The sequence below is a fragment of the Dendropsophus ebraccatus genome, unplaced genomic scaffold, assembly GCF_027789765.1.
Source record: "Dendropsophus ebraccatus isolate aDenEbr1 unplaced genomic scaffold, aDenEbr1.pat pat_scaffold_1760_ctg1, whole genome shotgun sequence".
Lineage (NCBI taxonomy): Eukaryota > Metazoa > Chordata > Amphibia > Anura > Hylidae > Dendropsophus > Dendropsophus ebraccatus.
In genome coordinates, this window is record NW_027209188.1 from 1 (window position 1) to 22,558 (window position 22,558).

Sequence of the window (22,558 nt, forward strand, 5' to 3'; positions counted from 1 at the left end):
TCTATGGAGAGGGGAGGGGTAGAGGGAGATGATGCAACAAAACAGGACAAAAAGTTATTTTACAGCTTCATCACCGTGCTATCCCTCTGAAGTCAGCACTGACCTCTCTGACCTCTGAATACCAGATTCACACAGGTCCCAATGTGTAATCCTTTGTTCTCTGCTCTCTGCTGGCAACTAATCCATACCGTAGGTAAGACAGGGCCTGACTGATGTAAAAGTGTCGAGATTTCCTGATAATGAGCAGTGGATGAGAGAGAGGAGGGGGGGGGGGCTGGGTAAGATTCTTTTTTAATGCAGATAATGGCATATTTGCCTAATAACCCAATTATAAGTTTCTTAAAATCACCTGTACCATTGATTTCTGAAGGGCAAAAAAAAAGAAACAACATTTTACCCAATCCAAGACATTTGTCAGAACATATGCTTTATTCCTGAGTACATGAGAATAAAACCATACTGCACTCTCCACTCAAATTTAGATGCAAGTGCAACAAAGTTTTATTCCAATAATCCTTCAGACATAATCCAGCCAGACAAGTGGTAAATAGAAAGAAAGCAAATTAATGTTGCTACTTCTATCTGACTTTTTGTAGACCCCATATGAAAGTTTACCAGTCAGTTTGAAGGCAAAAAATTACAGTTTTTAGATGTACAAATAAAGCTTGCAGGAGGAAATATTCTTACTTCCTGTTATTGCAAATGAACTGTAACAAATTTGTTGCTCCGTTTTGAGAGTGATCATCCAACTCATGTCAAGAGGGCAGTACCGTTAAACCAGTTTGTACGCTTCAGGAGAATACATTATAGGAGAAGACAGGGTCAACAATTTAGTACCAGATTAGTACAGTGGGGGTACCCCAAAAAGCTAGGGCCCTTGACAAACAGAATCTATTATACAGTCAGAGAAATAAGCATAGGGAAGGACGTTGTACAGTCTTTATAAAGGAAAGAATATGACCTTCACCCTGTGTTGCATAAAGTGATAAACTTCTTTTTTTCATCTGTAATATCAGACATACAGAAACTAGTATCAGAGAGGACGCCAGATGCCCACAGCGAACGCCATTTTGTGCTAGTTTGTTTCCTCTATAAAGACTGTATATTGCACAGATCCCTGTATGCCAAAGTTTTCTTTCACATTGGATACATATATTCCGTAGTGTTGGACTATCTATCCTCTATTTAAATGAGCACTGTCATTAAAGAAAAAAAAACACTTTTCACATGTCAGAAAAACATATGAAAAGTTTTTATCGGTTAGCCAAACAGGAGAACAAACCAGGAGCAGTTTTCACTCCCGGCGCCAAATAATGTGACATGGATGGACCTTCGATGTAAGTCTATGGGGCTGTTAAGGTCGAAGATACAGAGCGGGAGAGCATGCTATTTATTTTGCACACATACCTTGTAATGGGTTGCCCCCCTGGTGTCCTGGCATTCACTACACAGTTCAGTGTATGGCTGGGTTCACACACAGTATTTTGGTCAGTACTTTTTAGCCAAAACCAGACGTGGAACCAAGATGGAAAGAGTTACATCTTTTTCTGGGTTTTCCATTCCACTCCTTGTTTTGGTTTAAAATACTGACCAAAATCCAGTGTAAACATAGCCCAAGTCCAATGCCATGGTGACACAATGAGCAATAACTATCTACTTCTAATTCTTAATAGTCTAACTTAGCTCATTTATCATCTACAAAACTGTCAAAATGCAGAACAGAAAAATGACCTGAAAAGATGGCAAAAACATCATCGGTTATGGCGTTTTATATTTCCCTATTGACTCCACGGCACAATGTGTTAATTTTGGGATTTTGTTTGGGGGGGGGGGTCTAGTGTGAGCCCAACCTTAAAGAGTATGTTAAATGCATGTCAAAAGTAATTGGATACAGTATATGGTTATGTTCACACTACGTATATGTCCGGCCGTAGTTCGTACGCGGCTGGACATGTTCGCCTGAAACTACGGCCGTGTGAAAAATAGACATGCGGGCGAACTGCGAACATACGTCCGTAGTATAGTTATGCTTCCTAGCTTGTTTCGAAGCGGTCTGAAGCAGGTCATTTACTTGGAAATCTTCGCCCAGCCCAGTAAACCACACAGAACCTTAATATAAAAATCAAGTTCGATTTGGCTGAAAAAAATATTCCGTACGGGGCCGCATTGAAATCCACGGCCGTGAGTTGGAATATTTCCAGCCGCAAACAATGGTCTTGTTCATTTTTCACGGCCCCGTATACGATCCGGCCGTAAGCTCATACGTAGTGTGCATTGTGCGGCCGTATATCGTATACTTTCAAGCGTACGCATCAACCTCAAAACTACGGGCGTATATTCGCGGTTCGCACTACGGCCGGAAATATACGTAGTGTGAACATAGCCTTAAGCTGGGGAGAGTGTGGCAGCAGGCCGATCCACTCCCTGGCTGCCCACTAATTCCAACAATGTAGGTTCCTAGACATTGTTGGAATTGGCTGTTATGGAGATACAGTACATCTGGGGAGTGGATCGCTGTAAAAAGTTAGTTTTTATAACAGGTACTTTTTAAGGCAATTTACCTCAGTTAAGTCTCCATTAGGCAGAGATTGAATGTCAGGATATAAGCAGCATGCTTCCAATGTGTTGTTGTACCTGTGGGAGAAAGATGAACTAGATTTAATATGTTACAATATAGCTGCAGTAAACATTGCAGTCTATTCAATAAACCGAACTAAACTACATTAGGATTTTTGTAATGCTCTAAACAGAATTTTTTTTAATAATTCACAATATTAGGCCATGTTTACACATGATATGACACTGGACGTTCTGTGACCGGGCCGTGTCACAGAACGGCCAGTGTCTATAAAGATCATCCCCGCCGGTACTGCAGTATCAGCCAGTCGATCTTCATTCCTGTTGAATTGGGATGCCGGTGCACACAGAATTTCGAACGGCCAGTTAGAATCCCGACCGGAGCGTATACTATGCGTATTCCATTCATTCACATACAACATATCTTCTGCATAAATCACGGCCATCGTTGCAAATTGCAACAGCGGTTGTGATTTATGCAAAAGATACTTTGTGTGAACATGGCCTTACAGTGTATATAAACAGTATAAGGCTATGCTCCCATAATGTCTTTTTTACACAAAAATGGCAGTCTTTTGATAATGACAGTCGGTAATAATTATCATGATCATTACTTACAGCCACCATTATAAAACAACAACAGCCATTATTTCACCTAAAAAGACATTGTGGGAACATAGCCTCTATCTTCCAATCTTCAGTTTCTTTCCTATGTTTGATGAACTTCATTTTATATAGCAAATGCATTACTGTTTACATACAGTAAAATTAAACCAAAATGTGGCTATAAATTTGAGCTAAAAATACAGCCATATTTTCAATGTAAGGCTAAGTTCACACTATGCAAAAACAATGGCTGTATTTCATAACAACGGCCATAGTTGTGCAAACAACTGCCGTTATTTGTTGAATAACAGACGTTGTGTGCACAACTACAGCCAGTGTTATTAAATACGACTGTTTTTTTTTTTACATAGTATAAACCTGGCCTAATAATGCACACTACTGAAGTCAATGGGAAATTGTCTGGCTGTGCACACACCACATAGAATAACAACTGTAATTGATTATGACCATCAGAATATTAAATATGCTCATTATGTACCAGCTGCTTTAAAAAAAAAAAGGACAATTTTTTCACCTGTTTACACAGGCCGCATTTTAGTATTATTTTACTGTGTGTGAACAAAACCTAATGCTATGTTCCCACAATGTTTTTTCTTGTCCGTTTAAAATTTTTAAAATGACGTCTGTTATTTGAAGGATTGGCGCCCATCAGTGCAATAACAGCTGTTGGTACATTATTCTAGTTTGGGCTAATTGGCCTTTGGGTGTCCTTAATTGAAAAGTCCATTGAATTTAATAGTAAAAACGGTGAAAGGACGGTGAAAAAATAAAAACACAATAACGGATGTCTTTTAAACTAGAAAAAAAAATGCGGACGCCTTTTCTCTTTTTTTTGACAGTGTGTAAACATAGCCTAAAGGTGCACATGCAGCAGTATTTGCCATCTAGTGTTTTCTTTTTGAAGTGGCGGTCCTCAGGTTACTCACAATTTATGTATATTGTTATACAGACACTGGGGGAGATTTATCAAACATGGTGTAAAATGAAACTGGCTCAGTTGCCCCTAGCAACCAATCAGATTCCACCTTTCATTTTCCAAAGAGTCTGTGAGGAATGAAAGGTGGAATCTGATTGGTTGCTAGGGGCAACTGAGCCAGTTTCACTTTACACCAAGTTTCATAAATTTCCCCACCTATGTTTAGAATCTATGTCATGTTCTTTACTGAATAGGAATTGTTGCAGCTCTTGCATTTACACACCCAATAAATTAACATACAAATAGAAACTACATGTAACAAGTAGGAATTTGAATACAACTTACTTTTCTTCATCATATTCCTCTCCAAACAATATATTTTCTCTTAGGGATGCATTAAAAATCCAGGCTTGCTGGGCTGCATAGGCAATACTGCTATTCACAGATACTTTCCCTTCTAGTAAGGTCATCTAGATGCAACAAAAGCATGTTACTGAAGGTGTGCTATACAAAATTTTATTCTGAAATTTTCATTTTGAAACTATTATACCGGAACAATACAAAATGCACAGACATTACAACAGTGGACAAATGCAAATGATGCAAATAAGGCACGTCACAGAGACCTAAAGGGTCAAGTTTAAGACAACTCAGAAAGATAAGATTTCATTCTTTACCATGTCCCCTTTAGTCTATGTTCATAAAATGTGAAGGTGAAAATATGGCTGTATTTTGATAATTTTGGACGGAAATAATGATAATGCTCTTTGTTTACAGACGTTATTATCATATATCATATATATTATTTTTGCCTCAAAATGACAGCCAACCTAAAATCCCAGTACCCTCAATGAGTCATCTCACCTGACAGATCAGTTTTAGTTAATGCATTAAAAAATTCTATGTTCTCTTAGGGTAGGTTCACACTATGGAAGTTCAGGCAGATTTCGTCGCTCATACCCATTCGCAGCGGCACCATTCTATGGCCAGGCCAATTTTGCATTCCGCAGAAAGAATTGACATATCTATTCTTTTGGCGGATAGCTTATCCACACAGATTCCGTAGTGTGAACCTACCCTTAGGGTCTGTTCACACTGAGCAAATACAGCAGAGAGCCCATTGTGCTCAGTGTCCCGCTGTGAGTGAATGAGAGGGCACGTGCTCCTTCACTGCTGACATGTCACTTCTTTGAGCGGAGAGCGGCGGCTGCGGAGGTCCCGATCACTGTATTGGACCTCCGGAGGTCTCTTACGTTTCTCTGTGCGGTCCAATCGCCGATCTGCTCACTGAGTCTGCCACAGGCAGGCTCAATGAGCGGAACGCCTATGACACTGATCAAAGGGGGACTTAAAATGTGTTAAAAAAAGTGAAAATCATTATTACACTACTCCAAAGCCCCTCCCCCAATAAAAGTTTAAATCACCCCCCTTTCCCATTATATATAAAACATATATAAATAAACATATAATATACCGTAGCGTGCGTAATTGTCCGATCTATTAAAATATAACAAACGTCATTACTAACGGAGAACGGCGTAAACGTAAAGAGCGAAAAAAGCACCAGGATTACTGATTTTTTTGTTACATTATACATAAAAAAGTAGGTAAAAAAATAAAACCGTTATAAGCCTCACAATAGGCCAATTTTATTAATAATTAATTAAAAAAAATGGATTTCATTCAAAAAAATATATATAACATTAGAAAATATGTGTAAACCTGCATATTGTTGTGTTCAGGCCATATTCTGCTGCCTGTGGAACTTTATAGTTACCCTTTAAAGAAGCAGTTTACAAAAAATTATTATTGGCCCCCTTTGGCGCTGGCATGTATACTCACCGCAGCTGATCGGTGTTAGGCAGCGCAGCTTTGTTCCCCTCCCGCAACGCCGTTCAAATCCTGCGTGCGGTCACTTCAGCCTCTGCTGTGACTCCTTTTCTGTGTTCTATGATTGAACGCCAGAAGTCACGCGCTTCCATAGAGAATGCATTAAAGGGCGTGAGTTCCTGCGTACAATCACAGGACAGAGAAGAGGAGTCACAGCAGAGACTGAAGTGAGCACACGCCAGATTTGAACTGCGCCGCAGGACTGGAAAGAAACAGGCACCACGGGACACCGATCAGCTGCAGTGAGTATACATGCCAGCGCCTACCAGGGGGGGGGGCATGATAATTTTTTGTGAACTGCTTCTTTAAAGCGTAACTATAAAGTTCCACGGGCAGCAGAATATGCTGTGAAAAAACCTGCTGCACTGCTCCTGCGATCCCGATGCAGGCACGTGCCAGGCATGGATTTCTTCAGGTGTTTTTTACCGTGTATCCTGCTGCCTGTGAAACTTTATAGTTACCCTTTAATCCCTTTGCATTTTTGCACTTCCGTTTTTTTCCTCCTTGTGCTTAAAAGGCCATAGCACTTGAATTTTTTCACCTAGAGACCCACATGAGCCCTTATTTTTTGTGCCACTAATTGTACTTTGCAATGACAGGCTGAATTTTTGCATAAAGTACACTGCAAAACCAGGAAAAAATTCAATGTGTGGTGAAATTGAAAAAGAAATAGCATTTTTTTATTTGGGGGGTATTTGTTTTTATGCCATTTGCCCTGGAGTAAAACTGACTTCTTATATATGTTCCTCAAGTCGGTACGATTACAGCGATATTTAACATGTAAAACTTTTATTTTTATGTGATGGCTTGTAAAAAACTCAAACCATTGTTAACAAATATATGTTCCTTAAAATCGCTCTATTCCCAGGCTTATAGCGCTTTTATCCTTTGGTCTATGGGGCTGTGTGAGGTGTCATTTTTGTGCCATGATGTGTTCTTTCTATCGGTACCTTGACTGCACATATGTGACTTTTTGATCGCTTTTTATTACAATTTTTCTGGATTAGATGCGACCAAAAATGCGCAATTTTGCACTTTGAGATTTTTTTGCCCTTGTTTATTTGTTTATTTACTTATTTTCATTTATAACATGGGAAAAGGGGGGTGATTCAAATTTTATTAAGGGAGGGGGCTTTTTATTAATAACACTTTTTTTTTTTACACTTATACTAGAAGCCCCCCTGGGAGACTTCTAGTATAAGTACACTGATCTCGCATTGAGATCTATGCAGTATAGTTTCAGCTGCTGCAGCCCCCGGCCCAGGTCAAATGCAAGGACCGCCCTTCCGCGATCGCGTCGCGGGGGTGTGTGTGTGTGTAGGCGATCTGCCCCACTAGACACCAGGGAATGGCTGCAGTAAGTTTTCAGATGCAAATTTTAACCTTGACAGCTGCATCTGAAAACTTTATTAGCGGGTACAGCGATCGGACTGTGCCCGCTAATAGCCGTGGTCCCGGGCTACAAGCGGCACCCGGGACCACGGCGTTTCAGAGCGGGGCCGCTGTACGGCACCACTTTGAAGTCCCCTAGGCGGCCCAGGACGCCCAGGGTCGTCTAGGGGTTAACACAACTGACAAAAACTGTCTTATATGCCCATAACGTATGTAAACTTTTGATCAGGGTCATTTGGATGTTTTTGGTTGTCATTATCATTTAAAAAGAGAAAACACAGTAGTTTGACAATAAATGGCTTCACCCAACCACTAACCATGAGTGGGAAAAAAAGTTTTTGTGTTTCATTCATATTCTCTGAAAAAAAGGACAAGAAAGCAAAAATTCTGCCGGGGTATGTAAACGTTTGAGCACAACTTTACCTATGTTTACATATATGAGGGCATTGTGCAATTGATATTTATCTATACATCCCATATGTCTGGTTGTGGTGGTGCTATATTTGTATAGGGTCTCCGCTGAGCACAGGTTTACCATATTATTGTCACTTTTTTATTTTAAGTAATAAAAAGGATTTTTTCATAATGGAAATATGTGTCCATGTATCTTTTGGATTTAATAAATTGATTGTCACTTGGATGACCCAAACAGGGTCAGGTATGGAAGGTGGGGTGGAGTAAGGAGGTGTTACAGCCTGGTGCACTTCTAGAGTTACTACTGTATCAAATGATATAAAGTTACTTGTTGACATTATCTGCACATTTTCTGTTATCTGTGGAATGTTTATTCGCGTTTGGTGGAACAGATTACTACTTATGGACAAAGTGACTTTGCATTTATCTATTTGCATGTATTTGTACATTTGTGTAGTTCCCATTGTTGTTGTTTTAATAGATCATAATTGTTCCATAGTCTTATGTGGTCATTTTTTTTTTTTTTGGTGCTTCAAAAATTATTGTGCCTTAGTCCCCCCATCCCAGCATTGTAAAGTATGGGATATGGTGGTACACTGACAGTACTACTACTGTACTGTATATGCACTCTAGCAGTCTTATACTGTACTGTATGTGAGGCCTCACCAGTGCTAAACTCACCAGGTACAACCCACCATCCACGCTTGCAACAACGTTCAGATACTAAGCAAAGTTTGAATTCTGAATGTTACTTCCAGGTAAATTTTCGTTTGGATAACGCAGTATTACTGTACTTCAAAACTGGGTGCCCGAAAAGTGTTTGAGAACCAAGCAAGAGTTTGGGAACCAAAGCAAACTTTCCCTGAAAATACTGTTGGAGAACTGAACTGTTTGAGTTCCAAGCAGTTTGAGAATAGAGGTACCAATGTATACAGAAAATTCCAATGATGAAATCTGCAGCAGAATTCTAATGTGATTCTCCTTTGGACATATTGCTTCTAGTATCAATTGGCCTTCTGTTTAATAATTCTACCACAAGATCACCGTGGACCAAACAGTGGTCAAAAGCCCCCACATACAGACACAATATTTGTTCTCTGCATTTCCATCCCATTTGACTATTTGTTATTTAGCTAGAATCTATCTTAGGCCATGTTCACATGGCGTGAGACACCGGCCGGAATGGCTGGTGTCAGAAAAGATCATACCGGCTAGTACTACAGTACCGGCCGAATGATCTTTGCTGCTGCTGAATTCCCCGCTGCTCACAATGTGTGTACTGACAGGGTTTTCTGCTGCTGATATTCAGTGAATAGTAGTCGCAGAAAAATGTCAGTTTCTTGCGCCGCCGCTAGGGATCCCGGCCGGAGTGTTTACCATGTGTATACACTCTAGCCAGGATTCCATAGAAGGCAGCACTACGTAAGCTACGTAGCAATCACTGCCGTTGTTGCAAATATGCAACAACGGCTGTGATTATTACGTAGCTTTCAGGACAGGACAGGTAGGCATAAAACACAACAGTGGGCCCTAGCTCTTAACCCACCCTCTGTCTCTACCTACTTGCCTCAATCGGCCCTAGGCGGCCAAGGACAACTATAGGCAAGGTCAAAAACCAAAGCACAGTACAAAACAAGTAACAATCGGATAGTCAAAAGTCAAAGCCAGAGGTCAGGTAACACAGTCAAGCAAGCAGAGGGAGTAAGAATGGGGATCGCAGGAGTAGACAAGGGAGAGCTGGGACCAGGGTATTAACCTAAATAGCCAGTGCTGGGACTCTGCCTCAGCTTTGTTTTATGCTGACCAAGAGCCGCTCCGGATCCCCATTGGACCGGCGCTCTGATCTTCCAGGTTACAGACAGGCAGAGAAACCTGTCAATTACAGAGACAACACAGGTGCAAAATCAAGCCCAGAAGCTTCTCAGCTTAACTCCTGTATTGCCAGAAGCTGAGATGCAATCAGGTGTGGCATACATAAGCAAACACCAGGCCCAGTTTACACCAGGCTACTGCACATTCCTGACAGTAGCTTACATAGTGTGAATATAGCCTTAAAGTGAATCTAAAGTGCTTCTAGAATAGAGTGGGTTTACCAAGGTCCTGGAACTCCTCCTTGATCCCCTCCCATCCCTGACCCTGCTTGTTTGACAGCCAGATTCCAGCTATTTGATAATTAAAGAGGTACTCCAGGCTATGGTATTTTCAGTGTATGTCGGGGAGGTGGTGGATATAGAAGCCGCCGGTTACTTACCTCCCAGCCATTCAGCGGCCGAGGCGGGTCTCCTCTACGACCGCTGAATGGCTGAGCTGCCTTGAGACGTCATGTCTCAAGCCGCAGCTCAGACCAGGAAGCGGCAGCCGGACGGGAGTACGGGGCAGCGCAATCCGGGACCCGGCGCTGAAACTGGGGAGGTAAGTGACCGGCGGCTTCTGTATCCACCCCCTCCCCGGCTGTACCCTGAAAATACACATAGCCCGAATTACCCCTTTAAGCTTTGCTTCGTTTAGATAAGCGATCGGCTCATCTTTATATACAACAACAGACTGACAGTCCCAGTCGGCAGCAGGAGGAGGGTATGTCAGCAAGAAAGGAGTTAACAGTTCAAGGTCAAGTCCAAGTTTGAGCATGAGAGGTAATGCAGTACAGAAGGATAAGTCAAGGCGAGGTCCAAGAATAGCAGAGTTGAATCACAAGCAGTTCAATGAAAACAACATGGGTGTAGCTGTAGACCAAACATACACTGGCAACTACTGGGTGTAAACAACCAGACTAAATGCTGCCAGAACTCCCGCCCCAGACCCTGATGGGTATAATAAACAGAAAAAACTCAGCACAGGCGCCTCGTGTGAACACAAACGTATGAGAGCCGCTTACCTGGTAAGCCACTTAGGCTTGATGCATATCACCCATCTATTGGGGATACCAATAGTATCTAGGCGTAGACAGACTGTAGGACCGTATCAAGGGTCATAGGATGTGTGTAAAATAGCGCTAAAAAGGGCTGCTAAGTTGGCTATACCACTAGTGACGGGATACTCCCAAGAAAAGGGGCCCATATGTAGCAGAAAACTATAAAAGGAAGGGGAAAAAGTGGTTTTTGCTAGGCCAGCGCTGTTCAGATAAAGTGCTAAAAAATCCAAGTGAATATAAAAATAAAATTTATTGGATAAGAGTATAGCTCTCTTTTCTGCAAAATATGATGCACATATTTGTATTTGATGAAAGTAGAGCTATACTCCTGAAACGCGTTATACTGTATTTACTATACTTCATCCAATACATTTTATTTTTATATCAGCTTGGATTTTTTAGCACTTTTTCTGGACAGCGCTGGCCTAGCAAATACCACTTTTTTCCCCTTTCTTTTACATGTTTGCCTTTCTTTAATATGTCCCTGATAGCGACAGGGAGTCTGAGAGCATAGTTAGAGACCAATAGCAGGCAGGAAGCCCTCTAAATGCACCAAGCCTCAGGAGCCAGATAGCAACGCCTGAAAGCTTAACCCAATGAGCATCAGGGCAGAGGAATCAGGAGAAAGCATAAAGCCGGGAGATTGAAGTGTGAATAAGGTCAGAGAGAGAGCCGACGTCGGGTGGTTATTCCAGCCAAATTCACACACAGAGAACCCAAAGCCAGGAAAAGACTATAAACAGGGAACAGGTCCCAAAGGAAAAACTGAGATTTCTCTTCTTTTCAAATCCATTCCTGGCTTTGGTTTCAGAAATCTGTCAGATAAATCTCTCTGTGCACCCTTAGGGCCGTAATACACAGCGTGAGGAGCACTTACAGGTTAGCGCGCTCGCTTTCTCCTTGTTCCCCGATCGCTGCCTGTGCTATTACACGCACAGACAGCAAGCAGGAGGAGAAGCAATGGGGGTGGCTGCACTGATCATTCTTAGAACGTTGCTCCTATTACATGGAGCAAAGAGGAGCTGTAAGGACTGGCAAGCACAGACAGGACAGAGACAGTGGGCCCTGGATCTGAACCCACCAACTGACCCTACCTACTTGCCTCGGTCGACCCTAAACGGTCGCGGACAACCCCGAAGGCGTTCCCTATGCTGCGTAAGTGAAACACAGAACAAGACGGACAGACAAACACAATAACGAATAGTGGAACAATCCGGGTCAGACCACACAGGCAACGAAGTACAAAATCAGTAACACAAGGGATAGTCAAAAGTCAGGCGGAGGTCAGAACACAAGTAAGTCAGGCAGAAGGAATTAGGACGGGGTTCGCAGGAATAGGACAGGGGGAGCTGGGATCAGAAAGAACTAATAGCCAGCGATTACCAACTGGCTTTAACTTTACTTTATACTGGATCAGGAGCCCGGACCAGACACTGATTGGTCCGGCCTCCTGATTCCAGTAGCAATGCAGCTGCGGTGCTGCAAGCAGAGTGGCAGAGCAATCTGTCACTCAGCCTGCACGGGAGCCGCATCAGCTGTTCCGGCCGTCCGGCTGACTGTCACGTGAGACCGCGGCGTCCCTGGTTACTAGGGACGCCGTCGGATCTCTGTGATGTCACTCAGCTCCGGCGGGTGGAGTGCCGGCGCGCTCTCGAGCCGGCCGCTGGAGCCGAACCCGAAGAAGACGCCGCAGGAGCCAGGTCAGGTGAGTTCCTGACATTACCCCCCCCTATTATGAGGGGCCTCAGGACCCTTATCCACTGGACCGGGTTTAGACAGATTCTGGGCATGATATCGTTGGACTAACTGAGGAGCGTGTATGTCCCTAACTGCCACCCATGTACGCTCTTCTGGTCCAAAATCCTTCCAGTGGACTAGGTATTGAAATGAACCCTGTACCCACCGAGAGTTTAAAATTCTCTCTACCTCATACTCCAGTTCACCCTGGACGACTAGTGGAGCAGGAGGAGGTGACGGGAACACCGGTGGCACATATTTTTTCAGCAAGGCTTTATGAAAAACGGAATGAATGTTTAGGGATGATGATAGTTTAAGTCTAAAAGTTACTGGGTTAATAACCTCCACAATAGTATATGGCCCAATGTATTTGGGCGCCAACTTCCCTGATTGGACTCTCAATTTCAGATTTCTAGTTGAGAGCCAGACTTTTTAATCTAAAACATATTGATGGCCAGATATGCGTCTTCTGTTGGCATACTTTTGATAGGTCTCTTGGGTTTTAACCAAGCTCTGATGAGCTTGGGCCCAAACTGTGCACAGTTTCGAGAATATATCTTCAGCTGAATGGTTTACAAATTCGGCGGAGTGGACGGACGAGTATCTGGGATTAAACCCATAATTACAAAAAAACGGCAACATACTAGTAGAGCGCTGCTCATGGTTGTTTAGGGCAAACTCAGCGAGTGAAATGAAGTCACGCCATTTGTCCTGGGTATTAGACACAAAACATCTTAGAAACTGCTCCAATGACTGATTGATCATCTCAGTCTGTCCATTTGTTTGAGGGTGGAACGCAGAAGAGAAAGACAATGAGACCCCCAGTTTACTACAAAACTCTCTCCAAAACTTAGCAACAAATTGGACACCCCTATCAGAAACAATGTTCTCCGGGATCCCATGCAAGCGTAACACGATTGACAAACAGCGTGGCTAATAAGCGAGCACTGGGTAGTTTACGCAGTGGAATAAGATGACACATAGTAGAAAAGCGATCCACCACCACCCAAATGACAGTTTTACCCCTAGATAGTGGTAGGTCCGTGATAAAATCCATGGATAAGTGCGTCCAAGGCCTCGTAGGGACCGGCAGAGGGTGTAACAACCCCTCCGGTGGCCTACGGGGAATCTTGGATCGAGCACAGATTTTTACAGGCTTCAACAAACGATTTAACGTCTCGGCCCCAGGTTGGCCACCAGAAATGACGTGAAAGCAGATATTTGGTTCCAGCAATACCAGGATGTCCTGCCAACACAGAACTATGAATCTCTTCCAATACTCGGAGACGAAGATTCGGCGGCACAAACAAGAGAGACTCAGGAGTGTTATGGGGGGCCAAACTCTGAGACTGCGTGACTAGAGTCACTAAGTCTGGTTGCAAAACCGATACTACAACCCTAGGTTTTAGTATCGTATCGACACGGTTTTCGGACGTAACTTCAAAATCAAAGCTGCGGGAGAGGTGTCAGCCTTGATATTGCGAGAACCAGGTCGATAGGTGATTTCAAAGTCGAACCTAGTAAAGAACAACACCCACCGGGCCTGCCGTGGAGAAAGACGTTTAGCAGTATCGAGGTAAACTAAATTTTTGTGGTCAGTGAGCACCGTGACTTTATGTTTGGCCCCTTCCAAGAAGTGCCTCCACTCATCAAAGGCCATCTTGATGGCCAATAGTTTTCTATTGCCAATATCGTAGTTGCGTTCTGCCTGCGAAAATTTTTTGGAGAAGAACGCAACCGGCCGTAGGTGGGTAAGGGTGCCCGACCCCTGGGACAAGACTGCCCAGGCCTCTCTGGACCAGTGTACAAGGTCTGCTCCCTTCTTGGTCAAATCGGTAAGAGGCCTAGCTATGATGGAAAATCCCTTAATAAATTTCCTGTAATATTTAGCAAAGCCTAAAAACCTTTGTAAGGCCTTCAGGTTGTTAGGTCGTTCCCAATTCTTAATGGCCGCCACCATGACCGGGTCCATGCTAAACGAATGGGGAGTAATATTATAACCCAAGAACGAGACTTCCTGGAGGCCAAACTGGCATTTCGACAACTTGGCTTAAAGATTATTTTGTCTGAGAAGCTCCATTACCGTACGGACATGCAACACATGGGAAGCCCAATCTGGGGAAAAGATTAAAATATCATCGAGATACACCACTACAAACCGTCCAAGGTACTCACGAAAAACATCATTTACAATATGCTGGAAGACCGCCGAAGCATTGCATAACCCAAAGGGCATGACGAGATACTCGAAGTGGCCCTCTGGCGTATTAAATGCGGTCTTCCACTCATCACCTTCCCTGATGCGGATTAGATTGTATGAAGAATCCTGCCCCCATGGGAGAAGAAGATGGGCGTATATGACCTTTACGCAGGCTATCCTTTATATATTCCCTCATAGCTTCTCTCTCCGGACAGGACATATTGAATATACAACCTCGAGGGTATTTGACACCAGGAAGTAGCTCAATAGCACAATCATACGGTCTGTCAAAAGCACAATCAACATAGTCTGACAAAAATTCCGGAACCTCCCCTTCTCCGGAGGAGCATTCCGCAAGAGACACAGCATTACAGTGGGAGGCACACCCAGGCCCCCATCATACCAGTTCCCTGTTGGACCAGTCAAAGACAGGATTGTGAGTCTCCAACCAGGGCAACCCCAGAATCACGTCAGACGACAAGTTATGCATAAGTAAGAAGTCGAGTCTTTCCACATGGACAGACCCCACCTTGACCTCAAGACAAGGTGTCACATAGCGTACATTCCCCTGGGCAAAAGGGGCAGAATCTGCTCCAGTGACATTAACAGGACGCTGGAGCAGCAGGGGACATACCTCCAAACCAGAAAAAAACATAGGATTAACAAAGTTAGTTGAGGATCCAGAATCAACCTGGGCATACCCATTAATACTTTTATCCCCCACAGACAAGGAGATTGGCAACAATAACTTATTTTTGAAGGTTACCTGTGCGCCTGAGAGACCCCTTCGATAATCTCTCAGGCGCTGAAGTTTTCCGGCGATGGGCCCGGTCTGGAAGGGCATTGCCGAACTTGGTGTCCTGTCCTTCCGCAATAAAAACATAAGTTATACTGCAGCCCATGGGCACGTCGGGCTTTAGCATCGGTGGCATCCACCTGCATAGGCTCTTTGGGTGATGGTAAGACAGGAAGGGAAGGCTTGGGGTGTGAGAGCGGTGACACAGAGGTTCTAGGGTGGTCAGGGGTACCCTTCTCTCTCTGTCGGTCCCTGAGTCGCCGGTCAACTCTGATAGCTAGAGTCATGCTGTCCTCAAGCAAGTAAGGAGTAGGGTATGCCACCAACATATCCTTCAATCTGTCACAAAGACCCACCCGAAACTGATATCTGAGGGCCGAGTCGTTCCACGTGGAGAGACCGCTCCACTGCCGGAATTCTGAGCAGTACTCCTCCACTGGACGTCGGCCCTGTCTCAACCCGGTCAGCTGACGTTCAGCGTTAGCTGCACAGTCTGGGTCATCATACAGTAGACCTGAAGCGGAAAAGAACTGGTCGGGATTCTGTAGGTCAGGGGAGTCAGGTGATAGAGAAAATGCCCACTCCTGTGGTGGCCCTTGGAGGAGGGACATGATAATGGCCACCTTCTGAGCCTCATCCCCCCAGAACTTATCAGGAAGCTGAACAGGTGGCTCAGGAGGCGTGGGGGAGGTCACCGTGAGCTGTCGGGGTGCCGTCTCCTGTTCCTGGACCCTTACAGCGAGCTCCTGAACCATCGTTTTGAGTCGCTGCATCTGGTCCACAATATTAGTCAGGGCTGTCCGGTTGTCCATGAGGCAAATGGCGGTATTTGGCTGGCTATTCTGTCAGGACTGGCAAACACAGACAGGACAGAGACAGTGGGCCCTGGATCTGAACCCACCCACTGACCCTACCTACTTGCCTCGGTCGACCCTAAACGGTCGCGGACAACCATGAAGGCGTTCTCTATGCTGCATAAGTGAAACACAGAACAAGACGGACAGACAAACACAATAACGAATAGTGGAACAATCCGGGTCAAACCACACGGGCAACGCAGAACAAAATCAGTAACACAAGGGATAGTCAAAAGTCAGGCGGAGGTCAGAACACGAGTAAGTCAGGCAAAAGGAATTAGGACGGGGTTCGCAGGAATAAGACAGGGGGAGCTGGGATCAGAAAGAACTAATAGCCAGCGATTACCAACTGGCTTTAACTTTACTTTATACTGGATCAGGAGCCCAGACCAGACACTAAATAGTCCAGTCTCCTGATTCCAGTAGCAATGCAGCTGCGGCGCTGCAGGCCGAGTGGCAGAGCGATCTGTCACTCAGCCTGCACGGGAGCCGCATCAGCTGTGCCGGCTGGCCGGCTGACTGCCATGTGAGACCGCGGCGTCCCTGGTTACTAGGGACTCCGTCGGATCTCCGTGAGCCGAGCCCGAAGAAGACGCCACAGGAGCCAGTTCAGGTGAGTTCCTGACAGGAGCAGACTGTCTCTGTTGTTACTGTGATTTTTCAACCTGTTGAAAGACCATGATAATCAGCCAAGTAGAGCCGATAATCTTTGGTGGATAGGCCCTAATAACTTATTTAATTAAAATCATCTATATCATAAAAATGAAAGTCTGTCTGTCTGGCTGTCTGTCCCATATAGACTTCCAAACACCTGAATCGTTTGACCCAAAATTTGGCCCACAGATACATTGGGTGCCCGGGAAGGTTAGAGCGAAGGTCCCATTCTTGCCAGATGTACAGGAGGGGAGGGGGAAGGGGAAGAGCGCCCCATAGAAATGAATAAGAAAATCTCCACACTGCACACACAGGTGATATAATTAGCTGCAGCTCTGCCCAGGAGAAACGGCAGTTGGGAGCCTTAGCAACCAATAGGATTACTACTTTCATTTTCACAGGGAGCTGTGGTTGCTAGGGCGGCTGCCTCACAACATCCATAGAAATAACGGGTAGACCCCCTACTCCAACTATACAGTACATGTATACAGGACCCCCCTACTCCATCTATACAGTACATGTATATACAGGGCACTACAGGTATACAGGACCCCCTACTCCAACTATACAGTACATGTATACAGGGCAGTATTACCAGCTACTGCTGCCCTAAGCACTAAACCTGAAGACGCCCCATCTTCACTCACTAATTAGCATCATGATAGATTGGTAGATAATAGCTCCAGACGTCACATTTAACACCACCATATCAGACCTGACCAATACCGCCATACCAGACCTGACCAATACCGCCACACTGTAACTTGGATAACACCCTATACCAGACCTGACCAATACCGCCACACTGTGACTGGATAACACCGCCATACCAGACCTGACCAATACCGGCACACTGTGACTGGATAACACTGCCATACCACACCTGACCCATACCGCCATACTGTGACTGGATAACACTGCCATACCAGACATGACCAATACCGCCATACTGTGACTAGATAACACTGTCATACCAGACCTAAACAATACTGCAATACTGTGACTGGGTAACACTGCCATAAAAGACCTGACCAATACCGCCATACTGTGACTGGATAACACTGTCATACCACACCTGACCAATACTACCATACTGTGACTGGATAACACTGCCATACCAGACGTGACCAATACCGCCATACTGTGACTGGATAACACTGTCATACCACACCTGACCAATACCGCCATACTGTTGACTGGATAACACTGCCATAAAAGACCTGACCAATACCGCCATACTGTGACTGGATAACACTGTCATACCAGACCTGACCAATACTACCATACTGTGACTGGATAACACTGCCATACCAGACCTGACCAATACCGCCATACTGTGACTGGATAACACCGCCATACCAGACCTGACCAATACCGCCATACTGTGACTGGATAACACTGCCACACCAGACCTGATCAATACTACCATACCCCCCTTTGAAAAGACACTAGATTTTCTGGCAAGTCTGAACAGGAGGTGGAAGACTAGAAAAATAAAAAAAATTAAAAAGTTGTTTCCTTCCCCCTGCTCCCTGGTGCTGCCCCCATGCAAGGTGCTGCCCCAGGCAGACCACGAGTGCCTAATGGTATATACGACCCTGCAGGTATACAGGACACTACAGGTATACAGGAACCCAAAACTATACACTACAGGTGAACGGGACCTCCACCAGCTATATACTACAGGTATACAGGACCCCAAACTATACACTACAGGTATACAGGACCTCCACCAACTCTATACTACAGGTATACAGGACCCCAAACTATAAACTACAGGTATACAGGACCTCCACCAACTATATACTACAGGTATACAGCACCCCCACAACTCTATACTGCAGGTATACAGGACTCAAAAACTATACACTACAGGTATACAGGAACTCCACCATCTATATACTACAGGTATATAGGACCCCAAAACTATACACTACAGGTATACAGGACCTCCACCAACTCTATACTACAGGTATACAGGACCTTCAAACTATACACTACAGGTATACAGGACCCCAAAACTATACACTAGAGGCATACAGGACCCCCAAAACTATACACTAGAAGTATACAGGACCTCCATCAACTATATACTACAGGTATACAGGACCTCAAACTATACACTACAGGTATACAGGAACCCAAAACTATACACTACAGGTATACAGCACCCCCACCAACTCTATACTACAGGTATACAGGACACAAAACTATACACTACAGGTTTACAGGACCCCCAAAACTATACACTACAGGTATACAGGACCTCCACCAACTATATACTTCAGGTATACAGGACCCCAAACTCTACAGTACAGGTATACAGGGCCCCAAACTATATACTACAGGTATACAGTAACCCAAAACTATTCACTACAGGTACACAGCACCCCCACCAACTCTATACTACAGGTATACAGGACACAAAAATATACACTACAGGTTTACAGGACCCCAAAATTCTACACTATAAGTATACAGGACATCCACCAACTACACACTACAGGTACACAGGACCCCAAATCTATACACTACAGGTATACAGAACCTCCATCAACTATATACTACAGGTATACAGGACCCCCAAAACTATACACTACAGGTATACAGGACCTCCCACCACCTATATACTACAGGTATACAGCACCTCCACTAACTTTATACTATAGGTATACAGGACCCCAAACTTTACACTACAGGTATACAAGACCCCTACCAACTATAAACTACAGGTACACAGGACCCCCAGAATATACACTACATGTATACAGGACCCCCAAACATATACTACAGGTTATACAGGACCTCCACCAACTATACACTAAAGTATCCAGGACCCTTTAAACTATAAACTACAGGTATAAAAGACTCCACTATACATTACAGGTATACAGCACCTTTACAACTATATATTTACAGGTATAAAGGACCCCCCAACTATACACTACTGGTATAAAGGACCTTCCTCAACTATACACTACAGGTATACAGCCCCCACCCCAACTACACACAACAGGTATATAGGACCCCCTCAACTATACACTACAGTTATACAGCCCCCCCCAACTATACACTACAGGTATACAGGACGGATATTTGACATTTTTAGTTTATTTATGATGTGTATACGCTACAATTTACATAAACAGTGCAGAACTGTCGGGTATATAGGGACATATAGGGCTACTGGCGATTCCCCTTAAACAAAAAAACAAGGACATATATTGGCCTCCTGGGCACCAAAGAATAAATCTAATTAACACACTGACACTTTATACCCGGGCAGCGCGGGTACATTTTCTAGTATAGTCATAAAATTATGTTTGAACAATCACAGGAAAATACATAAAAAACCTTAAGTCCTGTGTCATATATTAGCAATGTAAATTGGTATGTACTGTAGTAGCATGAAAATTAAATGTGACGGTAAGTCTCTACAGCGACATGATTCAGTGGAAATAGTCCCGCTGTAGAGAGTTATCAGCACTTTTTAATATTCATGCTAGCACAGTCCATACTCATTTACATGCTAATATATAACCATATGGGCCCTATGGGTTTTTTATTTAGTTTCATGTGATTGACCATCATTTTATGACTATATGGTTTAATGAAACAAGCTATTACTTTGGATTTGCTTTGAGCACTGAGATTTGTATAGATTGTTATTTTTTTTGTCCTGTGAGTGGTGTACCTCAGGTTACCTAAGCATCCCTATTATAGATACAGGTGAGCTGCACCTTATATTGTTGCGTCTATTTATTGCCGGTGACACTTTTCAACAATGTGGAAAATCTTGCTAAACTAGCATTGTGTGACTAAATGCAAACTGATCTACTGACATAAAGAGAACCTTCAATTTAAAGGGTGTGGTCTCAAGAGGACAAATATTCTTCTGGAATCTGGGTAATGGCTATTTTATGTCACGATAATTGTTGGGGAACCCACACCAGGCGAGAGATTTCCCTGCAGCAACCTCTGCAGGGGAAGGGGGCACAGGGAACTTCCTTGTTGTGACCCACCTGCCTCCACTCCCACAGTGACTCTATCTCTTCTGGACTTCTGACCACCTCTTTCTGGATAGATGTGACCTGAAGACCTATGATATTGTACTGATTCTGTTCTGATGCAACTCTCTGGTTGTGACCCCTGGCCCGTCTCTGGTTTTTGTATTTGGATTCTGATCTGGACTTTGGACAACTCTTTTCTATGACTGCACTGTGCACTTAGTGTAGGGACCGTCATTCAGCTGGGCACCACTCTTTAGAGTGGATTGTTGATCCAAGTAGGCAAGGACATTGGGCTGAGTTCAGCGCAGGGCTCAGTGTCCCCCCTATGACTTGACACTCTTGCTATGACATCCATATTAAAGGGGTTGTTTTCTTGACACAACCTTTTAAAGTCTCCCTTCACGCATGTTAATTATGCTTTGTTTTGCTTAAAGAATGCCTCATAAAATGGCCGATTTTTTGTGCCATATACATTTTTGGTTGCCTTTTTCTCTAGCATTTTTTATTATCATAAGTTATGTTATTCTTCAATCAGGTCAATGATGATTTTGACTGGTGGAACAAATAACCTATAAATCACAAATCAATCCAATAAAAATAAGTGAATAGTACATACCTGACCTAGAAGAGATAATATCAAGGAACTTTTACCAGAGCCAACGCTTCCACAGATTCCTACAAGTTTGCCCTGCAGAAATACAGTTTTCTGTCAAATATGAAAGTAGGCATAATATTCATATGCAATATATGCAATGTATTCATAGATTATAGATCCATAAAAGTATATACAATGTATTCATAGATTTAATAGAAAGACAGTCCTTACTTTTTTGTGCATTAAAGGGGTACTCCAGGGAACAAAAAAAGTGTTTTCTTTCTATTTTTTTTTTCCCAGTACAAAAGAACCCCCCCCCCCCCATCCTCGGACTGAAGGGAGAAAAATTAGCACATCCAACTTCTCTTTAAACATCACTATATGATCTATTCCTCCTCTCCCCACTCAATTATCCTTTAATTTTTGCCTCCTTCTGAAGTTGCCTATAGTGCAACTATATAGTGCCTATAGTCAATCCTTTTAATTTTACTAACCAGGTTTCCCCACTTATCAATGGGCCGGGTCTCTCCCCAAGCCCTATTCTGCATAACCACCCCTCTCGATCATAACAGAACTTTACTTGTTATAGTTCTTTTTTTTAATCCTATCTGGGATATTACCTAAGACCAATACATTGGAGTAAGCTCTAGATATATACCCAAGTTGTTATTAATTCTATCCACTATATTATGCCAGGACTTACAGATGACTGGGCATTCCCATGTCATGTGAATCAAATTGGCATCTATTTTATTACATTTCAGACATTTTTTAATGTTTTCTCCTTGACAAATTTATTTCCCTTTACGTCCTCAGCAGCAGCACAAATGGGGGAAGATCCTATCTTCCTGCAATGGTAGGACAGATGGTACTAATAAAAGATTGATTAGGAGCCCTATAAGAAGGCCATACAGACCCCTCCTCCTTGTGTTTTTTTCTGTCCTCCTGTGGGACAGGTGGTAGGAGAGGGAAGCTGGCTCAG

At 43.7% G+C, this 22,558-nt stretch overlaps 1 long non-coding RNA gene across 1 annotated transcript; it reads right to left on the reverse strand.

Moving 5' to 3' along the window:
- Nucleotides 1-2,558: 2,558 nt before the first annotated feature.
- On the reverse strand, nucleotides 2,559-21,671 carry LOC138775564 (uncharacterized). The gene is made up of 3 exons (XR_011360596.1): nucleotides 21,598-21,671; nucleotides 4,466-4,590; nucleotides 2,559-2,634 (listed from the first exon to the last, which is right to left on the reverse strand). It is a non-coding gene; the product is annotated as an uncharacterized lncRNA (long non-coding RNA).
- Nucleotides 21,672-22,558: the final 887 nt, after the last annotated feature.